Raw genomic sequence first — 23,758 nt, forward strand, 5'->3', positions numbered from 1 at the left:
GGGTTTACCCTTCCCTTTATATTTATGACAACATCCTTGTAGATGAAAATAGAATTTGGACTTAAATGGCCATGCCAAATTACCGTAGTGAAACAGACAGATGTTTTTGTTTATATTTTGAAAGGTTCCCTAAGCATCACATACACTTTTGATTATGGAAAGGGTACTGTGATGATGTTTTGCTGTATCTTCCAGACATTAAATCAGAATATAAGGTGCAATAGAATAAGCCCATTTTTGATAGTGCTTATCTGTGCATCTAGTTGAATTGAAAGCAGCCAATATTGATTATAGGTTAAAGGCAATTAAAATAATGGACCTGTAGCTGGCAACCAGTGCCAAAAGTATTCTTGGCACTCATAGCATTTACCACATAAGAAATGACTGTCAAATTTAATGAGCAAACATATTTTCCAGGAATAAGCATTTAATATTAATTTGGCTCTATTTTGCAGAACACATGCTTTATTAAATTTGGGTGTTAACACCATAAAAGTGAGCAGACTATTTTTTTAAAGGAAAAAAAAAAGAAAGAAAGAATAGCCAAGGCTTCTAATTACAGCTGGGAGTGATTCATAGTGTAAAAGAACCATGTGTCCAGTAAATTACAGTGTAATAAGAGAGAAGAGTGGGTGGTTTAGGTTATCTGTATCACAAAGTTTATATAGACACTGATTTCTACAGAAGTCTTAGCTGTACTAAGCCAAGGCTGCTTTCTATTTTATATGCTTAAGCTATTCCTGGCAAACATGAGCCTTTGCTTTTAGCTGAGCTTGCTCTAAGCACTGCTAATTGCGTAGTGAGTTGTGGCTCTGCTACTGCCCTGGGAGCAGAATGGGAAGAAGAGAAAAAACTCAGAGTCACAATATGCCTCCTGGTTTCCCCCAGCTCTAGTGGGGTGTATCCTGTGCCAGTCCTACGTCTATCTTAGCACACATCCCATGGTGTGCAATGCAGCTGCACTAGCTAGTATGTTAGGAGGTAGAGCCAAGGTTCCATCTCTTCCCTGTAACATTCATACAGGGTTCATGCACTTGGCAACATTCAGGGCACACCCTGAGTGTTGTGTAGGAGCAGTGCACACACAGCTCCTCTCAAGGGCATGAACCTTGGAAACTCGCCCAGATGACATAAACTGTGGGAAGCCTCCCAGGACTGGGCTCAAGGCCCGAGAGCAAGGAATGTGGTAGATAGAAATTGGTAAATAAGAATATTAAACAAAGCCAGTGTATTCCTTTTATCTGTTGAAGTATGTAATGCGCAGGAGGAGGGAGAGAAATAAAAGAGAGGGTGGAAAGCTGACAGGCAGACCAGCCCGTCGGCAGACCAGCCTGCTTGCTTGCTTAAAGCCTTGTTCTGTCTTGTATTTGAATCGCAACACTTTCCTACCTTTTCCCCACCTCTTCTCACCCACATGCATGGGGCAGGGGGACATACTGGCTCCACAAAGGCTGATTCATCCAGTACGGGAAGCCAGCCCAAGGAGAAAAGGAAGGGCCTCATGCCATACTATTCCCCTGTACAGACACATTAGATGGGTCACAATCTGGTCTTTACAGATCAGTTGTGCCTTTATGGCATGGTCCTGCTTTGGTGGTGGTGTACAGACATGACACCTAAAACAAGCTCAAAGAGAGACAGCCAGCCAGTCACAATGGCCTGAACTCTGCTTTTTTCCCACCAGTTTAAATCAGCAACTTTATGGGTGTCCAATGAATTAGGTGTAACTAGTCTATATAAAAGTAGAATCAGATAGAGTGACTCCCAAACAGCAAAAACGATGAAAAATCTTCACATCAACTATTTTTATTTCCCTCTTCCAGCACTCAAAGCAATGCATGTACTGCTCCATGGATGGATGAGGCAATTAAAGCTTTTGTCTTACAATGGCCCACTTAGAGTTTGATAGTCCTCCAGGATGGGATGGGATGGGATGGGATTGGGAGGAGAGGAGGGATTCCCATGCCTGGGTTCACAAGTTCAGAGCAAACATTTTCAAAGTTATAAAGCAAACCTTACATATTTCCTGATGGCATGGAATACAGTCATTACAAGTGAGATTAATGCAGACAGCAGCTAATAGGAATTTCATAGTCTACAGTCTAAATACATTCTTATAAGACTAATACCTATTTTGAGCAAAACAAATATACAGGTGACCTGGTCTGGTCTCCAGGTATGACATTGTAGGTTTTTAGCTAATGCCTGTAGTCTTGGCTAGAGCTGGCATCTGGCCTGCCAGCGTCAGGCCCACTTGGCCAGGAAAAGGAAAGGTAGAATTAGAAATGGGAAGACACTCTGGTTTGATTGAGAGGATGGAAGAAGGGTAAGATCCAGAAAAGGGGAGTGAACAAGATATCAAAGGATACAAGAACGTATTGAATATGGGAGGTCTATTCATACTCAGGGTTTGTCCACATGGAAACTTAGTGCTCTAGCCTGCCATGTACTAAATCACTGTGTAGACCCTGCTATTACATTTAGTGCATCATAGCAGGGTCCACAAGGCCAGTTTAATGCACAGCAGGATATAGAGCTGCAGATTTACAGCATGTAGACAAGCCTTTAGTCTTTTGAATTCACCCTTAATTCATTCTCTTTCTAACTAACAGGCCCACCATCTGTGAGAGCATAGGCGCTGGCTCTGTGGGTGCTCTGAGGCTGGAGCACCCACAGGAAAAAAAATAGTGGGTGCACAGCACCCACTGGCAGCCCCATGGATTATTTCCTCCCACTCCCTCCCAGTACTCCCGCCCGCCACGATCAGCTGTTCAGACGAGTGCAGGAGGCTTTTGGGCGAGGGGAGGAGGTGGGGTGGGAAGAGGCAGGGCAGGGATGTGGGCTTGGGGGAAGGGGTGGAGTGGGGATCAAGCAAAAGACCCTCAATTCCACACACACGCCCCTCCCCCCCGGAACTGGGGAAGTCGGTGTCTCTGTGTGAGAGTTTAGAGACTTTCTCCTTACTGTTTGTGCATTTTTCACACTGAAATCAGCTCAAGCAACTCCAAGAGGACTGGCTTCTGGAATAAAGAGGAATTAAATAATGTTCCTAAGACTTTCTGTATCTTCCCTTAAAGAGAAGTACTCTGTATACTGGAAGATGTGTCTTTCTCCTGTTTTGCAAAGATTTACATGCATAACTTCCTCACATTAGGATTAAAATTTACTTTTAAATCTGTATTGTTCTGGGAAATGTTAGCCTATAAAATTCATTTTAATCCATTAGTGCTTATTTTTAAGCGCACTCCATTATGATATTTAGAAAGAACAACATGGAAGCATGTACTCTGCAATGGTGGCTGAAGCATGAAGGGGTATACGAATGTTTAGCATATCTGGCATGTAAGTACCTTGCAACATCAGCTACAAAAGTGCCATGCAAATGCCTGTTCTCACTTTTGGGTGACATTGTAAATAAGAAGCAGTCAGTAGTATCTCCTGTCAATGTAAACAAACTTGTTTGTCTTAGCGATTGGCAGAATAAGAAGTAAGACTGAGTGGACTTGTAGGCTCTAAAGTTTTACACTGTTTAGTTGTTGAGTGCAATTATGTAACCAAAAAAAATCTGCATTTGTAAGTTACACTTTCACAAATAAAGAGATTGCACTTCAGTACTTGTATGAGGTGAATTGAAAAATACTATTTCTTTTGTTTATCATTTTTACAGTGCTTATATTTTTAATAAAAAATAATAATACAAAGTGAGCACTCTGCACTTTGTATTCTGTGTTGTAATTGAAATCGATATTGAAAATGTAGAAGAACATCCAAAAATATGTAATAAATTTCAATTGGTATTGTATTGTTAAAAGTGTGATTAATTGTGATTAATTTTTTAAATTGTGATTAATGTTTTTGAGTTAATCGCGTGAGTTAACTGTGATTAATTGACAGCCCGAATAATTATATTTCAAAGGGTCTGGAGTTTGAGTGGGCAAAATATTTAAACCTGAGTCTGAGAAATTGGGCTGGAAATTTCATGAGTACTGGCTTTCTCATGAGATTTCTACCATTTCAGCTTTTTATCCCAGTTAGAAACTGAAGGGATAAACAGTTTCATACATTAGGAAAGTTTTGTTCAAATGATGATTCAAAGAGTGTTGGAGAGTGAGATGGGCAGGTAATCTAAACTGGTTTGTCTAGTCCAAATTCTCATAGGCTACATCTACACAATCACTGTCAGTGGCACATAGGTTATGTGTAACTACATGCCACAGTGAAAAGCTGGCTGTGTCCACACTGTGGTGTATAACTACATGTGTTAGTGAAAGACTCTGGCGGGGGGAGGCAGTGAGGGAAGGCTTCACCTGTGGGGAGCTGGCAGAGGTTTTCCTCACTGCCTTCCTGATGAAGGAGCCTTTCCCCACTGCCACTGTCGCTCCCTGCAACAGGGAGTTGCTGGAGCCTTTTCCCGTTGCCTCCCCCCTCCCAAAGCCTTTCCCCATGGTGGGGAAAGACTACAGCAGTGGAGAGGCAGTGAGACACTTTATTGCTAAAAACAGCAATGTAGTTAGAAGATGCACAGCTTGGGCTGCAGAGAGCTTTGTAGGGCACATATCCAAGTACACACCTACAGGTTTCAGGCCTGTTTTTACAAGGTTGACAAAATGCAAAGTAAAACACACTGGGAAAAATAACCCCAACTATATGTACAAAATGATAGGGTCTAAATTCTGTTACCACTCAAGAAAGATCTTGGAGTCATTGTGGATAGTTGTCTGAAAACGTATGCTCAATGTGCAGCAGCAGTCAAAAAAAGCTAACTGAACATTAGGAACGGGATAGATCATAAAATACCGTAATGCCACTACATAAATCAGTGGTACACTCACACCTTGAAAACTGTGTGCAGTTCTGGCCACCCCATCTCAAAAACAATATATTAGAATTTGAAAAAATACAGAGAAGGGCAACAAAATTGATTGGGGCATGGAACAGCTTCCATATGAGGAGAGATTAAAGAGACTATGACTACGCAGCTAAAAAAAAAGAGATGACTAAGAGGGGGATATGATAAAGGCTTATAAAATTGTGATTGGTTTAGAGAAAGTGAATATGGAAGTGTTATTTACCGTTTCACATAACACAAGAATTAGGGGCCACCTGATGAAATTAATAGGTGGCAGGTTTAAAACAAAAGGAAGTATTTCTTCACACAGCGCACAGTCAACCTGTGAAACTCATTGCCAGGAGATGTTGTGAAGGCCAAAAGTATAACTGGGTTCAAAAATGAATTAGATAAATTCAGGGAGGATAGGTCCATCAATGGCTACGTAACCCCAGTGATGTAACCCCATGTTCTGGGTGTCCCTAAAGCTTTGACTTCCAGAAACTGGGACTGGACAGGGGATGGATCATTTAATAATTGCCATGTTCTGTTCATTCCCTATGAAGCATCTGGCACTGGCCATTGTTAGAAGACAGGATCCTGGGCCAGACGAACCATTGGTTTAACCCAATATGGCCGTTCTTATGTTCTTATTATATACTCACCTAAGTGGTGTCTCACCATCTACATTACTATTTATACCCAGGTGTGCTGGAACAATGTCTATAATGGGGGTGCTGAGAGCCATTGAACCAAACTGTTAAACCCTGCATATAGTGGAAACCACTTCAAGCTAGGGAGTGCAGCAGCACTGTCCGCACCCTTAGTTTTAGCACCTATGTTTATGCCCATGCTAGGGGGGCTAGTCATGTACATACTCTACACACAGCCATAAAAAGTGTGCAGTGTAAACGTACTTATAGAGGCACTTCCATGCCTTCTTCCACACAGCCCTTTATGCATAGTAAAACCTCCCTGATTTCATCTGCAAGCCTGCAACACTGCCTATAGTGAACCTAGCTGACAAACATAAAATCCCCATTTTTTGCTTCCTTCCCATAACTTCTATTTGTCTACCTCCCCTTAGACTTTGAGCTCCTCAGGGTAGGAATCATCCCTTTTTGAATGTCTGGAAGATGTCTAGCACAATGTGGGCCCACCATAAATAAATATTAAATGATAATATTTTGGGGTTACTCTCAAAAGCAGAGGTCCCCAGGGAGGACCGTTTTGGGGGGAGAGACTCTGGGGCCCGGGCAGCTCCCACTGGGGGTGGGGAGGGAGCGCCACTCAGGTTTACTCCTGGCCCCTTGCCCCTGTCCACGTGTTCCCCCCACCCCTCCCCCCCAAGCCACAGCCCCTCTCCCAGCCATGGCTGGGGGGGGGCACATGCACAGAGAGGGGCAAGGGAGGGCACAATCCTGAAAATTTGGGGACCACTTTTAAAGAGCATTCATGTCACGATTGAAAGTATCTTTCTGAACTGACTTCTAAGAACGAAATTCACTGACAATTTCACTCAGTTATGGATGCCCGTATATCTGTGGATGCCCGTGCAAATTTATACAAACTATTCCCCCACATAAATCATTTTGAGGGTTTCCAGAGCAAAACAAATTAAAGAGATTCTTCCGTTAAATCTGGCCCTGAAATGTTAATATTTCTCATTCGTACTTCATTTATTTATTTGAAAAGCACTTCCAAAGGAGACAACCAAATGAAGTGAGTTTCTGCCCACAAAAGCCTACACTCTAAAAGAGATACAAAAAGACGGATACAGTTTATTCTGAACTCTTAATTTTTCTAAGTCATAAATGTTGACAAGAAGATTGTCTGGAGTAACATCTTGGCAAGTGTTTAAGCAATCCCACTTAAGGCTTTATTTCTGAGTGTAAAAATCCCTTTGGTGATAAGAGTTAGATGGAGTAATACTATGCATTCTCTAACTAAAACTGACTTGAGACATTATATATTATTAAAAGTAAAATGACTGATTATTTCCATTTAACTTGAGCATAAGGAAAGACCTTTCATATAAAACAAACATTTCCATTCAAAATACTACTAGTTCCTACAACCCTGACACATTTGAATTACAGCTCTAAATTATAGGTACTAATGGACTAAATTCATCCTCGGGGTAACTCCATTGACCTCAGTGGAGTTACAGCAGGGATGAATTTGGCTCAATATGTTTAGCAGGTATGTTTTAGTTTGGTACCAAAGAATTTAAGGAGAAACTAATCGGTCTCATAGTACCATGATGAAAAGCAAAAGGAATTTTGTAATGAATCTTGACATAAATATTTCCAGCTTTATTAATAAAATATTTTTGAGCTGTTTTTCTCTACTGTGCTATTTAAACTCTTTTTAAGCAATACTTTTATGTGACTCTGAAGTACAAATTATTGAATTATAAGCTGTCTCATGAGCATTCCAGTTGACAGATAGACGAGTGTGAAAGGAAACTAAGCATATCAAATGAGATGACTTAGAATTCAATTATAACTACCGTCAGTGACCTTATAGGCACAATTTAACATCAGATGAGATTGATTTTAAAATAAAATATATTTGATTTCACTCAAAGATTTGGATTCCAATATTTGTATGAGGCACCTTAAATTGTATACAGTTTTATAAGGTGTCATAAATATAAAGGGAAGGGTAAACCCCTTTGAAATCCCTCCTGGCCAGAGGAAAAATCCTCTCATCTGTAAAGGGTTAAGAAGCTAAAGGTAACCTTGCTGGCACCTGACCAAAATGACCAATGAGGAAACAAGATACTTTCAAAAGCTGGGAGGAGGGAGAAAAACAAAGGGTCTCTGTCTGTCTGTCTGATGCTTTTGCCGGGGACAGAACAGGAATGGAGTCTTAGAATTTAGTAAGTAATCTAGCTAGGTATGTGTTAGATTATGATTTCTTTAAATGGCTGAGAAAATAGCTGTGCTGAATAGAATGAATATTCCTGTCTGTGTGTCTTTTTTGTAACTTAAGGTTTTGTCTAGAGGGATTCTCTATGTTTTGAATCTAATTACCCTGTAAGGTATTCACCATCCTGATTTTACAGAGATGATTCTTTTCTTTTTACTTCTATTAAAAGTCTTCTTGTAAGGAAACTGAACGCTTTTTCATTGTTCTAAGATCCAAGGGTTTGGGTCTGTGGTCACCTATGCAAATTGGTGAGGATTTTTACCAAACCTTTCCCAGGAAGTGGGGTGCAAGGGTTGGGAGGATTTTGGGGGGAAAGATGTGTCCAAACTCCGTTTTTTCAGGAACCCAGATAAAGTTTGGTGGTGGCAGTGGAAATCCAAGGGCGAAGGTTAAAATTAATTTGTACCTTGGGGAAGTTTTAACCTAAGCTGGTAAAAGTAAGCTTAGGAGGTTTTCATGCAGGTCCCCACATCTGTACCCTAGAGTTCAGAGTGGGGAAGGAACCTTGACATAAGGTATGGCTGATTCCACTTGGCTGTGAGTGTCTATGTTTTATTGCTTTAAGTTCCATTTGGAAAGGTACTTAAGCACATACTTAACTTTAAGCACTTGGATTAAGTACCTTTCTGAACTGCAGTGTTGTCATCTCCCATAATTTTATCATGAATCTTGTGGTATTTGGTGCATTCTTAACACGCCATTTCCTGGTTCCATTTGATTACATAAAAATCTTAGTTTCCTAGCCCTCATGGTTACAGAGAACAAGCTTGGAAATGTGAACAGAATGCACTCTAAAAAGGCTCAAAAGCCAGAAGACAAACTCCCATTCTCTTTAATCTCATGATTTTTAAGACAATGTCATAATTTTTTGATGCCTGACTCATGATTCTTGCACACTTGGATTTGGCAATACTGGAATCGAGGCCTTATGTAGATGCATTTTACTGCCTTGTATACAAGTAGCCATAAAACCTTGTGATGTGCTTCTGTCAGAACTCATAAGTGGAGTTGGGCCATGACTTGTGAGACTGAGTCAGGTGTTATAGGAAATGATGCTGATTGTTCATCAGATGACATGTTTCCAAATAAAAGGGTAATTAACTAATACTCCAGCTTGATATTAGGAAAGATTTTTAATGGTTTGAAGATGAGCTATAAACTGAGGTTTTAACCAGTTCTGATCCTTCATGCCATTTTACAAAGAGGAGGAAATTCCATGCAAAAAACTTACTGCCATTTACAGCTGAGATGGAAACCACTCAAAAGAGACAAGGTGGCTGAAGTAGTATCTTTTATTGGACCAGCTGCTGTTGGTGAAAGAGACAAGCTTATCTCTTATTGGACCAACACAAGTTGGTTCTGTTCTACCCCTGGTTTCCTCCTTTCCTTCTCTAAGTCCAGAGATTGACTTCAGGCCTTCACACTGTAGCCTCCTTCTTACTTTCTACTTCCTGGGTTCATAGAAGCTTAGCCTGCCCCTTACCTAGCTGGGCTTCATCATCAGTTAAAAGCTTAACAGCCCTGATTCTCCTCCAGGTGAAGCTGTCATGGGTTAACTGGCCCTTTGTCTCTACTCAAGCCTTGTGTAGCGTAGACACCCCATCACAGGCCAGCAAAAAGAGCAACCCCACACACCATATTGGTCTCAATCATGAACACAGGAATCAGAAAGAATCAGCAGGTCAGCCATCACCCATTAGCTCCTTAATTTTATTTAACAGATTAGACATTCTATGTAGTTTCTGGAAACTTCCATGTATAATGTGCTATCCTGCTGGATGAAGCTGCCATCCAGAATCCCCTTCTCCCTCGCCAAGCTGATTCTGGGAGTGCACTGAAACTAAGCTCAGTATCAGTGGTTCGTTGTGGATCTGGGTCCACATGTCTGTTCTGAGGTGACCTATTTTTCACATAAGCCTTCCTGAGTCAATAATTTGTCAACAAATCAAATGCAACTTTTGTATCAAACAAGACAGTAGGGTACTGTAATCTACTGGTCTGCATTGCAATATGCATGGCACTTGGAGGGAGGAGCCCAGGTTGTAGCTGGGAGGCATTTGGAGGAGGTATCAGGAGGCTCTGTATCCCTGTAAATAGTTCTTACAAAGAGACAGTTTCGTTTTGAAACAAGTAGCCCTTTCATGGCATTAGCCAGCAAATGGGACATGAAACATGAAACAGGGTAGCAGTGGTCAGTTTAGTGAGACCCACAGAAAGGAGATGACTATGATTAACAGGAAAAAAACCCAGCAACTAGAAACAGAGCAAAGAGACAGCATGGACAGATTCAAATAACTAGAAATGCTGAATTTCCAGACAAAAATCCTTGCGCAAGTATGGAAACAGTGAATGAAGAATTGAGTCTATACACAGAGCTGGCCATGGGGGATAAAGAGAACAAATTAAAGCTTTTTTACCGTCTCATTGCTGGGAAAGAAGAAGGAGTGAGTGAGATACTGTTGCCAGGAATAATGCTTGCAACATTGGAAAAGCTGATAAAGATGTGTGATCAGTACTCTGACCCCAGACAGAATGAGGCTGTAGAGAGATACTGCTTCTTGTTTTCAGGCAAAAATACAGAAGAGGAAATAGAGACTTATGTTACCCAACTAAGACCTCTGGCATAGAGCTAGGTGAAAATTATTAGACAAATAGTTTATTCACTGAAAAATGAAGTTATTTGGACATTCATGTCAAGTTCACCATATAGTTTAGACTGGATTGAAAAAAATTGAAAGATTTTGATAATTTCATTTAAACTTTCAAGTATTTTGACAAAAGCAAGCAAAAAGGTTAACAAAATGGTCAGAGGAGGATGTGCCTCCCTTATAACCTTTAGCCAGGGGTTAGAGTACTCATCTGGGATGTGGGAGACCCTAGTTTCATTCCCCCCTCACCCTATCTGATGTGGAGAAGGAATGGGAACTGGGATCATCTACATTGCCCTACCCCTAGCCAATGAGCTGCAGGTAAGCCCCTCTGTTTTCAGCTTTTACCGATTTTTACCAATTCCCAGGCTTTACAAAAGCTATTTGGTTTATACCAATTTTTACCTGAATTTTGGACCTCTCTAGTACAGGAAAATACTGATGAAAACCCAGTACATTAATTTAGGCAGATATGTTTATGTTAATAATGAATTAGTCTAAGTGTAAATGCAAGGCTGTGTGTTAAAGGAAGGCAATATAGCAGAAGATACATGTGCATATGTATACACTGTTAATGTACAGTTTATTAAACAGACCACAGTATTAAAAAAATTTTACCTAGAATCATAGAATATCAGGGTTGGAAGGGACCTCAGGAGGTCATCTAGTCCAACCCACTGCTCAAAGCAGGACCAATCTCCAACTAAATCATCCCAGCCAGGGCTTTGTCAAGCCTGACCTTAAAAACCTCTAAGGAAGGAGATTCCACCTCCTCCCTAGGTAACGCATTCCAGTGTTTCACCACCCTCCTAGTGAAAAAGTTTTTCCTAATATCCAACCTAAACCTCCCCCACTGCAACTTGAGACCATTACTCCTTGTTCTGTCATCTGCTGCCACTGAGAACAGTCTAGATCCATCCTCTTTGGAACCCGCTTTCAGCTAGTTGAAAGCAGCTATCAAATCCCCCCTCATTCATCTCTTCCGCAGACTAAACAATCCCAGTTCCCTCAGCCTCTCCTCATAACTCATGTGTTCCAGTCCCCTAATCATTTTTGTTGCCCTCCGCTGGACTCTTTCCAATTTTTCCACATCCTTCTTGTAATGTGGGGCCCAAAACTGGACACAGTACTCCAGATGAGGCCTCACCAATGTTGAATAGAGGGGAACGATCACGTCCCTCGATCTGCTGGCAATGCCCCTACATATATACATCCCAAAATGCCTTTGGCCTTCTTGGCCAATACCTTTCTCTATTTGTAGCTTTTGTCCCCTGTTCTCCATCTCCCAATATTAATCCCAATATTTACCCAGAAAACTGATTTTTTTCCCACTAACTTTCACCAGATTTCCCCCTCCCCCCATTTCTGTAATATACACTGATACATTCCAAGGGAATTTTAGACAAAATAAAAACCAAAACTGAAGAGCTTTGGCTAAAGGACACTGTGTTATGGGGCTTTCTCAATCTTTCCTCTTTAAGTGGCTCAACTTCTTATAAATAATTAGTCATTAGAACATGGACTTGAACTTGGGTCTCCCACATCCTGCATTAGTACCTAGCTAACTTGCCAGCAAACTGAAAAATCCATTATTTGCTCAGATCTACTCTGGCATCCATAAGTAACTTTGGAGACAGTCAAAATTCTCTGGTTTGTGGAAAACATGATTCCAGCTTACAGGAGATTGTTGACACGAACAGATCTAACCCTAGAGAATGGATCCAAATAGACTCAGCAGTTGAACTATCCAAGGAAAGGTTCAAAATAATTGCAGCCTAAAATGGAGAACAAATACACAGACTCAAGCTAATGGAATCCAGGAAGCAGGACAGACAGATTAACCAACAATGCATGCATTATGGTCTAATGTATCTACAGGGGAAAGCAAAACAGAAGGCAGAAAGAAAAGTGTCCAGCCTATGAGCAATAGATCAAGATGTGTGGGAAATGGAACCACTTTATGTTCCCATGTTGCAGCTACCCCAGAAAGGAAAAAAAAGCAGCAATATAGACTGTGATTAAGGATGTAAAGACTTCCAATGAGGACAAGGGTAGCTGCAGTTTGATTTTAGCAGATTCAAAGACTTCCAGTGTATACTCACAGCAAAAGAAGACTGTCACATATTCAACTGCCATATTTGCAACTATGTTATAAGCTACAAAAACAATTTGATTGGATCTGGATTACGGAGCTATCTGCACTGTAAACCCAGAAACACTGATAAATAGCATATTAGTCTGGAGAACTGTGGCCAGGTGCTGATGATGGAAAATAAAACCATTATGAGGCCAGTGGGTGAAGGCAGGCTGTCGATAAGTAACCCAGAGGAAAAAGAGTTATTATTGTATGGAGATTATAGTAGTTGAGATTTAAGTGTACCAGCTGCTGCTGGGAGGTAGGACAGTGCAAGCCATGGATCTGATCATAGTAAAACACCAGCCTATCCTCAACATGAAAATGGAGGGAGAACAGACACCAAAAGTTCTGTCCAACATTTGAACAGAATATAAGGACATATTTAAAGGAGATGGGCACTTAAAGGGCAAGCTGAAGTTAGACAAAGACCCCCACATGCATCCTGTGGGACTTCTAAAATGCAGAGATCCAGTAGCCCGGGTGAAGCCACAGGAGAAAAGTGTCCTGCAAAGAAGAGGCATCATTATACCCCTTGAAACTACTACAGAGTGAATCAGCAGTCTAGTAGTGGTGAGAAAACCTTCAGGTAAACTGAGGATCCGCACTGATCCAAAACAACTAAACTGAGCATTAAAAAGAAGACACTACCCATTACCAGTGATTGAGGATATATTATCTGATTTATCCAGGGCAAAAGTGTTTACCAGTAGACATGCAGTCTGATCACAAGTCATTAGGAAACATCATAAAGAAACCACAAATGACCACAAAATAAGTTATTGAGACTGTGTCACTATGATGTGAGGCTAAGGCCCTGCCCAGGAAAGTCACTACTGGTGGCAGGTCACTGGGCAGAGCAGCCCTTCCAGAGCACCACACAGTGTAACAGCATGCTACAATACCTTTGTATTTCTGGCCATGCCTACACGACGAGTGAGGGGTGTGATTCCCCTGTGCATGTACACATACTCGTGTTAGCTGGATGAGAACTAGCTCACTTATAAACAGTGGTGTAACCACGGTAGCATGGGTAGTGGCAGCAAAGACACGGCTGAGCCATGCAGAGTACAGACTCCCCTGAAAACCGTGGGTACGTACTTGATAGAGCTCATCCATGTCTCTGCTGCCACTGCCCATTCTATCATGGCTTCTCTGCTATTCATATGTACGCCAGCTCTCACTGAGCTAGCTTGAGTATGTGTCCACGAGCAGGGGAATCACCCCCTTACTCATAGAGTAGACAGAGCCTGTGATGGGAGGCTCCAGTCAACCCAACAAAGCATCAAACAGGGTGAAGGACTCCAGGCAATAGAACAAATTCTCACCCCAGGGCTGGCCAGATCAAAAGGTACAAGTGCTACAGGACATTATCCCCTACTACTAGAGGAGGGATGAGGTGTGTGTGAAAGGTGGGATTGTTGTGTAAAGGTGACTGAATAGTAATCCCAGCAACTTTAAGAGCTGACAGAAATGAGATGGATACACGCTTCACACCTGGGTATAGAGGCAGGCCTGAGAAATGTCAGGCATGAATTCCCAATTGAGTGCATACATGGAGCAGTGCAAGGTGTATAAAGAGTATGGTGACTAACAACCACCTCATGAAATCCCAACCTGACCTTGGGAAGAACAAGCAGCACAGATTGGAGGAAGCATCAGAATGCCAGTCTGTGTGCACACGGCTTGAATGTAAACTGCATTTGCAGCACCTCTGTAAACAGCTATCTGAATAGAGATCTAGTTTAGTTTCAGAAACATGGAGTCCTTACATATAATTTCCCAGCACACTAAACAGTTTTCCTCTTTTGAACTCCTGCTCTGTGTCTCATCTTGTGTTCACACTGTGATACAGCATGGCCAGCGGGCAGCAGGAGAGCATTAGAAGGGAGTGTTAGAAGGGGGCCTTATTCCATGTAGAGGGAAGAAAGTTGACTATAGATTAGTTAAAGCACAAAGCCAATTAAAGAACCCAAAGCCAGTCACATGATAAAACCCCCCTGCTTCAATCAGACAAGAGAAGGAGTTGAAGTAGAGTGGATTGGTGTTAGAGAAGAGAGCAGTTTGGAGGAAAGCAGAGGCGAGTTTGGAGAAGTGCTGTGGTGGGCTAAGAAGACGAAGACCCTAGGTAAAGGGACACCTGGTTTGTGCAGAGGGAGGGCAGGAAGCCCCACAAGCTGAAGGGCAGGAGAGGGAAGTAGTCCAGGGGAAGGAACCGCTAGTTCAAGTGGTTTACCGCTATCCCTAGGGCCCCTGGGCTGGGACCCAGAGTGGGGGGGGGGGGGCTGGGTCCCTCCCTCTCCATTCCCCTCCTCCAGGACACTAGTGGGGCAGTTAATACCCCAGTTCAGAGGCAAGAAATGGTGCCCTGAAACCCCTCCCATGAAAAGAAAGTGTGAGACCCATCATAGTGGTGCTGGCAATTTGCCACACAACTCAGTGGGAGAAGGCTTGAATGGTGCTGTATGAATCCAGGTTCCTGCCACATAACATATGCATAATGTGCCACATTGGATTCAGGGCTTTGACCAAAATAAAAGACCAAAGCCTGCATTCCTTGCTTACCTGAGTAGTCCTAGTCACTTAAATGGGACAAGTCACACGATTAAGGTAGGCAGGATTTGGCTTCCACACTGCAAGCTAGCTAGCAGACTTTTGTTCTATTTTCACTTGTGATGGCTACACCAAGGGTCTGATATTGAATCACCCAGTGAAGTCAATGGGAGTTTTGCAATTGAGTTTAATCAGGCTCCAGATTATTGGCTCTGGCAGGCCATTGTGTTTCTGCTCAAAGCTGCATGCTATGTGGTCTCAAGGCATCTTTATTGGCTTTTCCCCAATTTGGGCTGTACATTTTCACCCTATGGATGACAAATCGTCCCTTGGGGCTCTATAATCTCATGCACATTATGAAATACATCACAAAAATATCCTGTAATAGTGGGAGGGGGGAGATTTTCCTAAAATAACTTCTCTATGATTCCCAAGACCATTAGGAGACACCGGAGGCCTTGAAAGTATCTTAGCATTTTTGCTACCAGAAGATAGTTAGTTAGTTACATTACATTGTAACTAAACATTGTTTAGTTACAATTTTGTACAAAGATTCTTATTTGATTTGACAGAGCCTCAGAGAGGCTTCTGTAAGAAACCGTTCTCAGATTAGAGTTTGCAGCAAAGAAATGTACTGAAATCCAGTGAGTCCTGTATATACTGACAGGATTTACTACCAGCACTGATACTATATGAAGGGGATTAGGAGTAACATTCCTGCTAGAGTTAGACTTTCCAAAATGCCATTTTATCATAAAACAAATACACCCCATGCAAAGCAATACTTTCAGAACATTAAATTTTCCCTATGGCTTTTGTCATGTGTATGGAGTAAGCATACTACCCCCTCCTCCAACCCGACATGCCCAAGTAGCATGATTAATATAGTGTATAGTATAGATACACATGGTTACATTAATTGAGGACATAGGGGGCTATTAATTTATTATAAATGACAGGATTAGTCCAGCTTTGCTGACTAATGGAGAAAGAGTCCAAGTTCTTGTTTTTGGTATCTTTCTTCTTTTAATGACTTGATCCTTATATCTTTGAAGTAAATGGGCATTTTGATATTGACTTCAATGGTTGCAGGATTTCTCTTAGCTGCGTAGAGAGAGAGGACCTTATTCTGATCTAATATACACTAGTTCTACACTACTGTAACTACTGACTTCAGCAGAAGGTATGTCTATATTTGGAGCTGGGGTCTGACTCCCTGCTTGAGGAGACAGACTTGCACTAAAATAAAGTGCACCTTCTGCAGCATAGAATCATAGAATATCAGGGTTGGAAGGGGCCTCAAGAGGTCATCTAGTCCAACCCCCTGCTCAAAGCGGGACCAATCCCCAACTAAATCATCCCAGCCAGGGCTTTGTCAAGCCTGACCTTAAAAACTTCTAAGGAAGGAGATTCCACTTCCTCCCTAGGTAACGCATTCCAGTGTTTCACCACCCTCCTAGTGAAAAAGTTTTTCCTAATATCCAACCTAAACCTCCCCCACTGCAACTTGAGACCATTACTCCTTGTTCTGTCATCTGCTACCACTGAGAACAGTCTAGATCCATCCTCTTTGGAACCCCCTTTCAGCTAGTTGAAAGCAGCTATCAAATCCCCCCTCATTCTTCTCTTCTGCAGACTAAACATCCCCAGTTCCCTCAGCCTCTCCTCATAACTTATGTGTTCCAGTCCCCTAATCATTTTTGTTGCCCTCCGCTGGACTTTTTCCATTTTTTCCACATCCTTCTTGTAGTGTGGGGCCCAAAAATTGGACACAGTACTCCAGATGAGGCCTCTCCAGTGTCAAATAGAGGGGAATGATCGCGTCCCTCGATCTGCTGGCAATGCCCCTACTTATACATCCCAAAATGCCTTTGGCCTTCTTGGCAACAACGGCACACTGTTGACTCATATCCAGCTTCTTGTCCACTGTAACCCCTATGTCCTTTTCTGCAGAACTGCTGCCGAGCCATTCGGTCCCTAATCTGTAGCGGTGCATGCAATTCTTCCGTCCTAAGTCCAGGACTCTGCACTTGTCCTTGTTGAACTCATCAGATTTCTTTTGGCCCAATCCTCCAATTTGTCTAGGTCCCACTGTATCCTATCCCTACCCTCCAGCATATCTACCTCTCCTCCCAGTTTAGTGTCATCTCCAAACTTACTGAGGGTGCAATCCACACCATCCTTCAGATCATTTATGAAGATATTGAACAAAACCGGCCCCAGGACCGACTCTTGGGGCACTCCACTTGATACCGGCTGCCAACTAGACATGGAGCCATTGATCACTACCCGTTGAGCCCGACAATCTAGACAACTTTCTATCCATCTTATAGTCCATTCATCCAGCCCATACTTCTTTAACTTGCTGGCAAGAATACTGTGGGAGACAGTGTCAAAAGCTTTGCTAAAGTCAAGCAACATGTCCACCACTTTCCCCTCATCCACAGAGCCAGTTATCTCGTCATAGAAGGCAATTAGATTAGTCAAGCATGACTTGCTCTTGGTGAATCCATGCTGACTGTTCCTGACCACTTTCCTCTCCTCTAAGTGCTTCAGAATTGATTCCTTGAGGACCTGCTCCATGATTTTTCCAGGGACTGAGATGAGGCTGACTGGCCTGTAGTTCCCAGGATCCTCCTTCTTCCCTTTTTTAAAGATGGGTACTACATTAGCCTTTTTCCAGTCTTCCGGGACTTCCCCCGATTGCCATGAGTTTTCAAAGATAATGGCCAACGGCTCTGTAATCACATCCGCCAACTCCGTTAGCACTCTTGGATGCAACGCATCCGGCCTCATAGACTTGTGCATGTCCAGCTTTTCTAAATAGTCCCGAACCACTTCTTTCTCCACAGAGGGCTGGTCACCTCCTCCCCATGCTGTGCTGCCCGGTGCAGTAGTCTGGGAGCTGACCTTGTTCGTGAAGACAGAGGCAAAAAAAGCATTGAGTACATTAGCTTTTTCCACAGCATGATCAGTGGGAGGGGCTAGGTGCCCCGACCATGTACCCCCGCTCTGAGACCCCAGGCAGGTAATTGGGGTGGTTAGCCCATCTACACCACTTGAGCTGCAGCAGCTCCACATTCATTTTAGCATGCTCACTTGATGAAAGCTAGTGCGAGTATGTCTCCTTGAGCTGGGCAGACCTCCAGCTTGAAGTATAGACAGACCCAGATATGCTCCTCATTTACACTGGTGTAAATGACATAAAGATCAGGCCCAATTGTTTTGTGCTAGTAGGTCATATTCATGCCTGGTGTAAATACAGTGAAGTCAGTGGAATTACACCAGAGTTGAATTCTGCTGTATGTCTGTAAAAAGGTGAAATTTTATGACCTGTGTTGTACAGGTGTTCAGGTAAAACGATTATAGTGGTTGTAACAAATTGAGAACGTCTATTATTTTTATGAATATTAGGTATGACATACTTTCCCAGTTCAGTTACATATTACTTCTTGTCCGAATGCATAGAGTTAAACCAAAGGAGGCTATCAAGTGGGGTTGTTAAGGAACACAGCACGGGTAAAACAAGGACACAGATAAGACAGCCTCTCAGCTACTTGCTTCAAAGAAGTTAAGGCAACAATGGCTGGGCCATCAGTTGTGGAAGGACCTACCTGGGTGGTACTATCCAAATAAGGATGTTTTTCTCTTCTCAAAACTAGGTCTGAGATGCAGAATCTCTGAAGGATTAAAAAGATGCCCTGTCACAAAGGCAACAGGGGGAGTTGTCAGTTCAGCTGGAATCTGACAGAGGGACAGAGAGTCAGAATGCTGGAAGCTGACATGCACAGACTGACTCGACAGCCAGGGTCTGCAGCGAGCAAGCTGTACTGTGGTGCCCAGAGAGAACAGGGGACACCAAGGCTAAATCCTGTCTAGGCAGGCACTTGAGGAGAATGCCAAGCATAGGTAAAACAACAAGAGTATAAGTCTCTGTTATTTTTAAATCTACTTCTCTAAGCTCTGCCCACTGTTTGAGCAAATAAATCAGCTTGTTCCGGAGAAACTGCTTCTGTGTAACTGAATTACTGACCATAGGCTGCTGAAAGAGAACTCTGGCAGGGTCCAAGCTGCTAGGTCACATAGCTGGAAGCTAAGGAGGAGTAACCTGGAGATCCAGTTGAGGAGTGGTTGGACTTTAGGTGTGATAGTTCTCGGGGTATCCGGGACTGAGAGGCACCTTGTAACCCCCCCTGCCTCCAGCAAGAGGAAGATTTGCTTGAGTTTAACTGGGTGTCAGCTCCCTGACACCACCAGTCTGTGAGCTGCCCAAACAATCTCCTCTGGGCTATGCCAGCCCTTAATTTGCTGTGCAGGTTAACAATAGGTGTACCCCATTCTCCAAGCCCCTTTGAAGTGTGAGCCTGTAGTGTCCAAACCTATATCCACTGAACACTCACAGAAATACCAGGTCTGCTGCCCTTAGGGGGAACAGTGTACACACCAGCCTGAATGATTCCACTCAGAATCCATTCCTTGTAACACCACAGTGCTGAGATATGTTTATAGTGAAAATAACAATAAATTTATCATCAGAAGTTCAAGATTCAAGAGCTAGTGAGAGAGGCTAATGGAAACAGGGCTACATATAAAACAATAACTATTTCTTGAGACTAAACTTAGCTTAATAGATTTCCCTTCTGTCTAAAGAAGTCAGATCTCACCCCAAATGTCCTTTGCAGTGTTTTCTATCAAACCTGGTTGAGATCCAGTTTTCATGAACATAATCACACTGCCCAATTACACCCTAGGTGCAGGATAAAAGGGTGTCTTCCTTCCCTTCTCTTTATATTTCCCAAAGTTCATTGTCTGTATCTCAGAGTCCAGATAACCTCCATGTAACTAATTCTATGATGTGCGGCCTTCCTATTGTTTTCACATCCCCCTCATTGACTTCATATGAAAATGACTTTGCATTGTGTTGGTTTATACTGCTTAATTTACATACAGGAGAGACAGGTGAATGAACAGCTTTTGTCTGATATAAAACCGGTTTGAATTTCTGTTTTAATTCAAACTCTGGCATTGAGGGGTTCTTGGGTCACAATGGGATCCCACCCCAAAAAGACAAGGTGGAATGGGATTGCCACTTGAAAGGTGTGCACTCAAGGCACTGGTAAATGATTCCAGAGGACCCAGGGGCTGTGACAGTGGTCTCATCTGTTATATATGACTGCACAGAAAACTATGGTAAATCCAGTATTATACTGTTGTATAATCACATTTTAAGCCATCTGCAGCTTTTGACTTCAATAAAGAAATTTGATTTAGAAATAGTAATATGATTTCCACTCCTTGTTGCACTGGTGTGTGTGATGTTTTAGATATATTTTAATAGAAACATGCATTTATCTAGATCACGACATGTTGCTATACACTGCAGGCTAGTTAAGGAGAGCCAGTTTGGCTTGGTTCCAAACCCTGCTTACTTGTGGCCAGGATCATGCCCCTGTACATACATCACATTTTACTTTCACTGTTTACTCAGACTTCCCCACTGATTTAATGGCATTTCATGCATGTCATTTAGGGCAGAATTTGCCCTGCATACTTTATTAAGACATTTAACATATCAGCATATGCGGTAATACAAAATATGAATTCAGTGTCCTTGTGCATATTTAAATGTGCCAGATTCACTCCCTAGGTTGCGGGTCACCAGAGGATTGAGTCTGTTGGAGCATGGGAACAGCAGCAGAAGCTTCCTGGAAACCACAGTCTACCTTGGGCCCAGAACAACTCTAAAATCAGGGTGATGTTGGGTAGGGAGAGACAATGCCAAGCCAACCAGAAGAGGTGCTAGTTCAGTTTTAAATTCACATGTGGAAGCTCAACCGCATCAAAAGTAGTTTTACAGAGGCACAGGTTACAATTCCATAGTTAAGGCTGAGTGGTGGTTTTTTTTTTTTGCACTTAAAAACAGGGATTCAATTTTTGTGTTGTATCAAAAATAGAGCACAGCCTCTGCAAATCTAACTCTGCCCTGTAGTGATGGCAAGAGGGGAGAAAAATATGAAAAAAAAATCTAATAGGTCTTTAAAAATCAATTTTAATCTAATATAGATCAGCAACACTAAAATGCTGTAATCATAATTATGTAGTTATAGTATGGTATAACAGGGTAGAATTAAGACTGTTCGAATTCCTTAACTGTATGTGTGATCTTAAAACATTTGCATTGCTTTTAAGTATACACTAAAAACTGAATTTCCTGGGTCTATAATGCTTGCTTTGGGGATAATTACATCATCCCTGTCATTTTTTTTTAACTTATTGATTTGTGCTCTCAGACTTAACTTTGTCTTAATTCAGTTTGTCTGGGAATATTTTGTAGGGGGATAGGACACTGATTAGCCATATTACAATATCCTTATTCATCTTGAGAAGTACTTCAGTACACAAGCAGTCCATTCAGATTGCTCAGTCTGTTTCTGCAGGGGAGCAGAGTGCCCCAAATCCCTGATCAAAAGCGCTGATACAAAGACATTAAATAAGCTAGAGAAGGATTTGAAGGCACCTTATACAACTAGGACTATATATGCACATGAAATTACTTTGTATGAATGTGATGGCAAAAAATGAAATCTAAACTGTTTCCAGAAAATATCTTACAATAGCTTAGGTTTTCTAGGGCTGATGCCTTGAGCAAGGTCTGTAAGACTCTGAAAGGAAAAGGTCTCTCTTCTAAAATTTCCTGAACCTTCTTGTCTATACACTGCTTGCTACAACTTCATTAATAATTCACAGCTCAAGAGGCTTTTTTCAGACCTCCATGTTGGTTATAAGAACTATGCTCCTCCAACCAGGATGGAAAAAAAATGCCATGTGACTTACTCAACCAATCACAACCAAATAACAGCTCATTTAAAATATTTAGCATCAAACACTTGTCAGGAGCCCCGGAAGGCCTCTCTACATTACAGCAGCCTCCCCAGGATGCCCGAAATCTCTGCACTGATGTGTGCTGCAACCCTGGCCCTGACACACCTATTGGAACCCTTAAACTGGAGGGCCTGGGTAGGTAGTCTTATGAATGTCTTCTGCAGTGACTACACTGGGGGAATACTACCCTGGCCAGATAGGGAGCTTTCTGGGACCTTTTATGCAGTATAAAAGAGGAGCCAGGGGGAAGATTTCACCCCCCCAAAAAAAATTGGTACAGAAATTAAAGATTTATACAGCTCTTTCATCCAAATGTTGTTGAGTGTTGAAGAACAAATTATCCACTGTACGATTAACTGAATAGGTTTGTAAAAATATCAGAGAATGTGAACAGATGTTAAGTAAAGAGCCAATTTCAACTTAGACTTTGCAAAGAAGGAACACAGTAAAGAAGGTTGCACTGCTCTGAGTTGAGGAATACCACACAAGCTCAAACAGATAAAGTTAAATACTGCTGTACACCTAGGAAAATTCACATTTTCGCAGCGAAGATATCACTACTAGTGTATTACTTTATGCACCTCTTTGTATTCTCAGTAGGTTGATCTTCATACTGTGTCGTTTCAGCAATTCAGCTCTGCCATAAAACACTGTCCAGAAAGAAACAGAATCCAGAGGTTAGAAAGGCAGTCACCGTTATCATTAGTCAAGGCTAAGAATATCCAAGACCTAGGGAGACTATTTCATTTTCATTTCTGAAGGTGGATGTTGAAACTGGAGTTACTAGTCATCATGACTTTACCGCTGTCTTGGAGTGGCCACAGGGCATGACGCCCACTGGAGTTAGATTTCAGCTATGAGTAGGGCTGTCCGAATAATGGGGAGAAACAGCCACTGAAAATTCAGAAAATTTAAAAGCATTTTCAGTCATAGTTCAGGTTGTACTTCATCTCCATTCCATAGTCCAATGAGAAAATAAGGTGCCACTTGGCTCACTTTGTATTTGTAAATGAATCTCATTACTGTGGGGTTTGTTCCCCAAACCTATATATCCCCAGGTGCAAATATTTTGAATACAATTTCCACTTTCAGAATTTCAAAAGTTTAAGCAACCATAGGCACCCATTCAGAACATTCTGTTCTTGGTTCCCTTACTTTGACATGTATAGCTCTGTGTTCTTTACAAAGCTAGTAAGTACTGAAATCTGATGAGGTTCAATAAGGATAAGTGCAGGGTCCTGCACTTAGGACGGAAGAACCCAATGCACAGCTACAGACTAGGGACCGAATGGCTAGGCAGCAGTTCTGCGGAAAAGGACCTAGGGGTGACAGTGGACGAGAAGCTGGATATGAGTCAGCAGTGTGCCCTTGTTGCCAAGAAGGCCAATGGCATTTTGGGATGTATAAGTAGGGGCATAGCGAGCAGATCGAGGGACGTGATCGTTCCCCTCTATTCGACATTGGTGAGGCCTCATCTGGAGTACTGTGTCCAGTTTTGGGCCCCACACTTCAAGAAGGATGTGGATAAATTGGAGAGAGTCCAGCGAAGGGCAACAAAAATGATTAGGGGACTGGAACACATGAGTTATGAGGAGAGGCTGAGGGAGCTGGGATTGTTTAGCCTGCAGAAGAGAAGAATGAGGGGGGATTTGATAGCTGCTTTCAACTACCTGAAAGGGGGTTCCAAAGAGGATGGCTCTAGACTGTTCTCAATGGTAGCAGATGACAGAACGAGGCGTAATGGTCTCAAGTTGCAGTGGGGGCGGTTTAGATTGGATA

At 42.3% G+C, this 23,758-nt stretch overlaps 1 long non-coding RNA gene across 2 annotated transcripts in view; it reads right to left on the reverse strand.

Moving 5' to 3' along the window:
• Positions 1 to 23,758, reverse strand: part of LOC142070750 (uncharacterized) — a 137,205-nt gene that overhangs the window by 41,736 nt on the left and 71,711 nt on the right. Inside the window, exon 3 of one of the 2 annotated variants that reach the window (XR_012666697.1) lies at positions 22,560 to 22,629. The exons of the other annotated variant lie outside the window; for it this stretch is intronic. This is a non-coding gene — a long non-coding RNA (uncharacterized LOC142070750). Of the gene's footprint in view, positions 1 to 22,559; positions 22,630 to 23,758 lie in introns of those variants that run through there. 2 annotated transcript variants of the gene reach the window in all.

This window comes from Caretta caretta, chromosome 2 (assembly GCF_965140235.1).
Source record: "Caretta caretta isolate rCarCar2 chromosome 2, rCarCar1.hap1, whole genome shotgun sequence".
Classification (NCBI taxonomy): Eukaryota; Metazoa; Chordata; order Testudines; family Cheloniidae; genus Caretta; species Caretta caretta.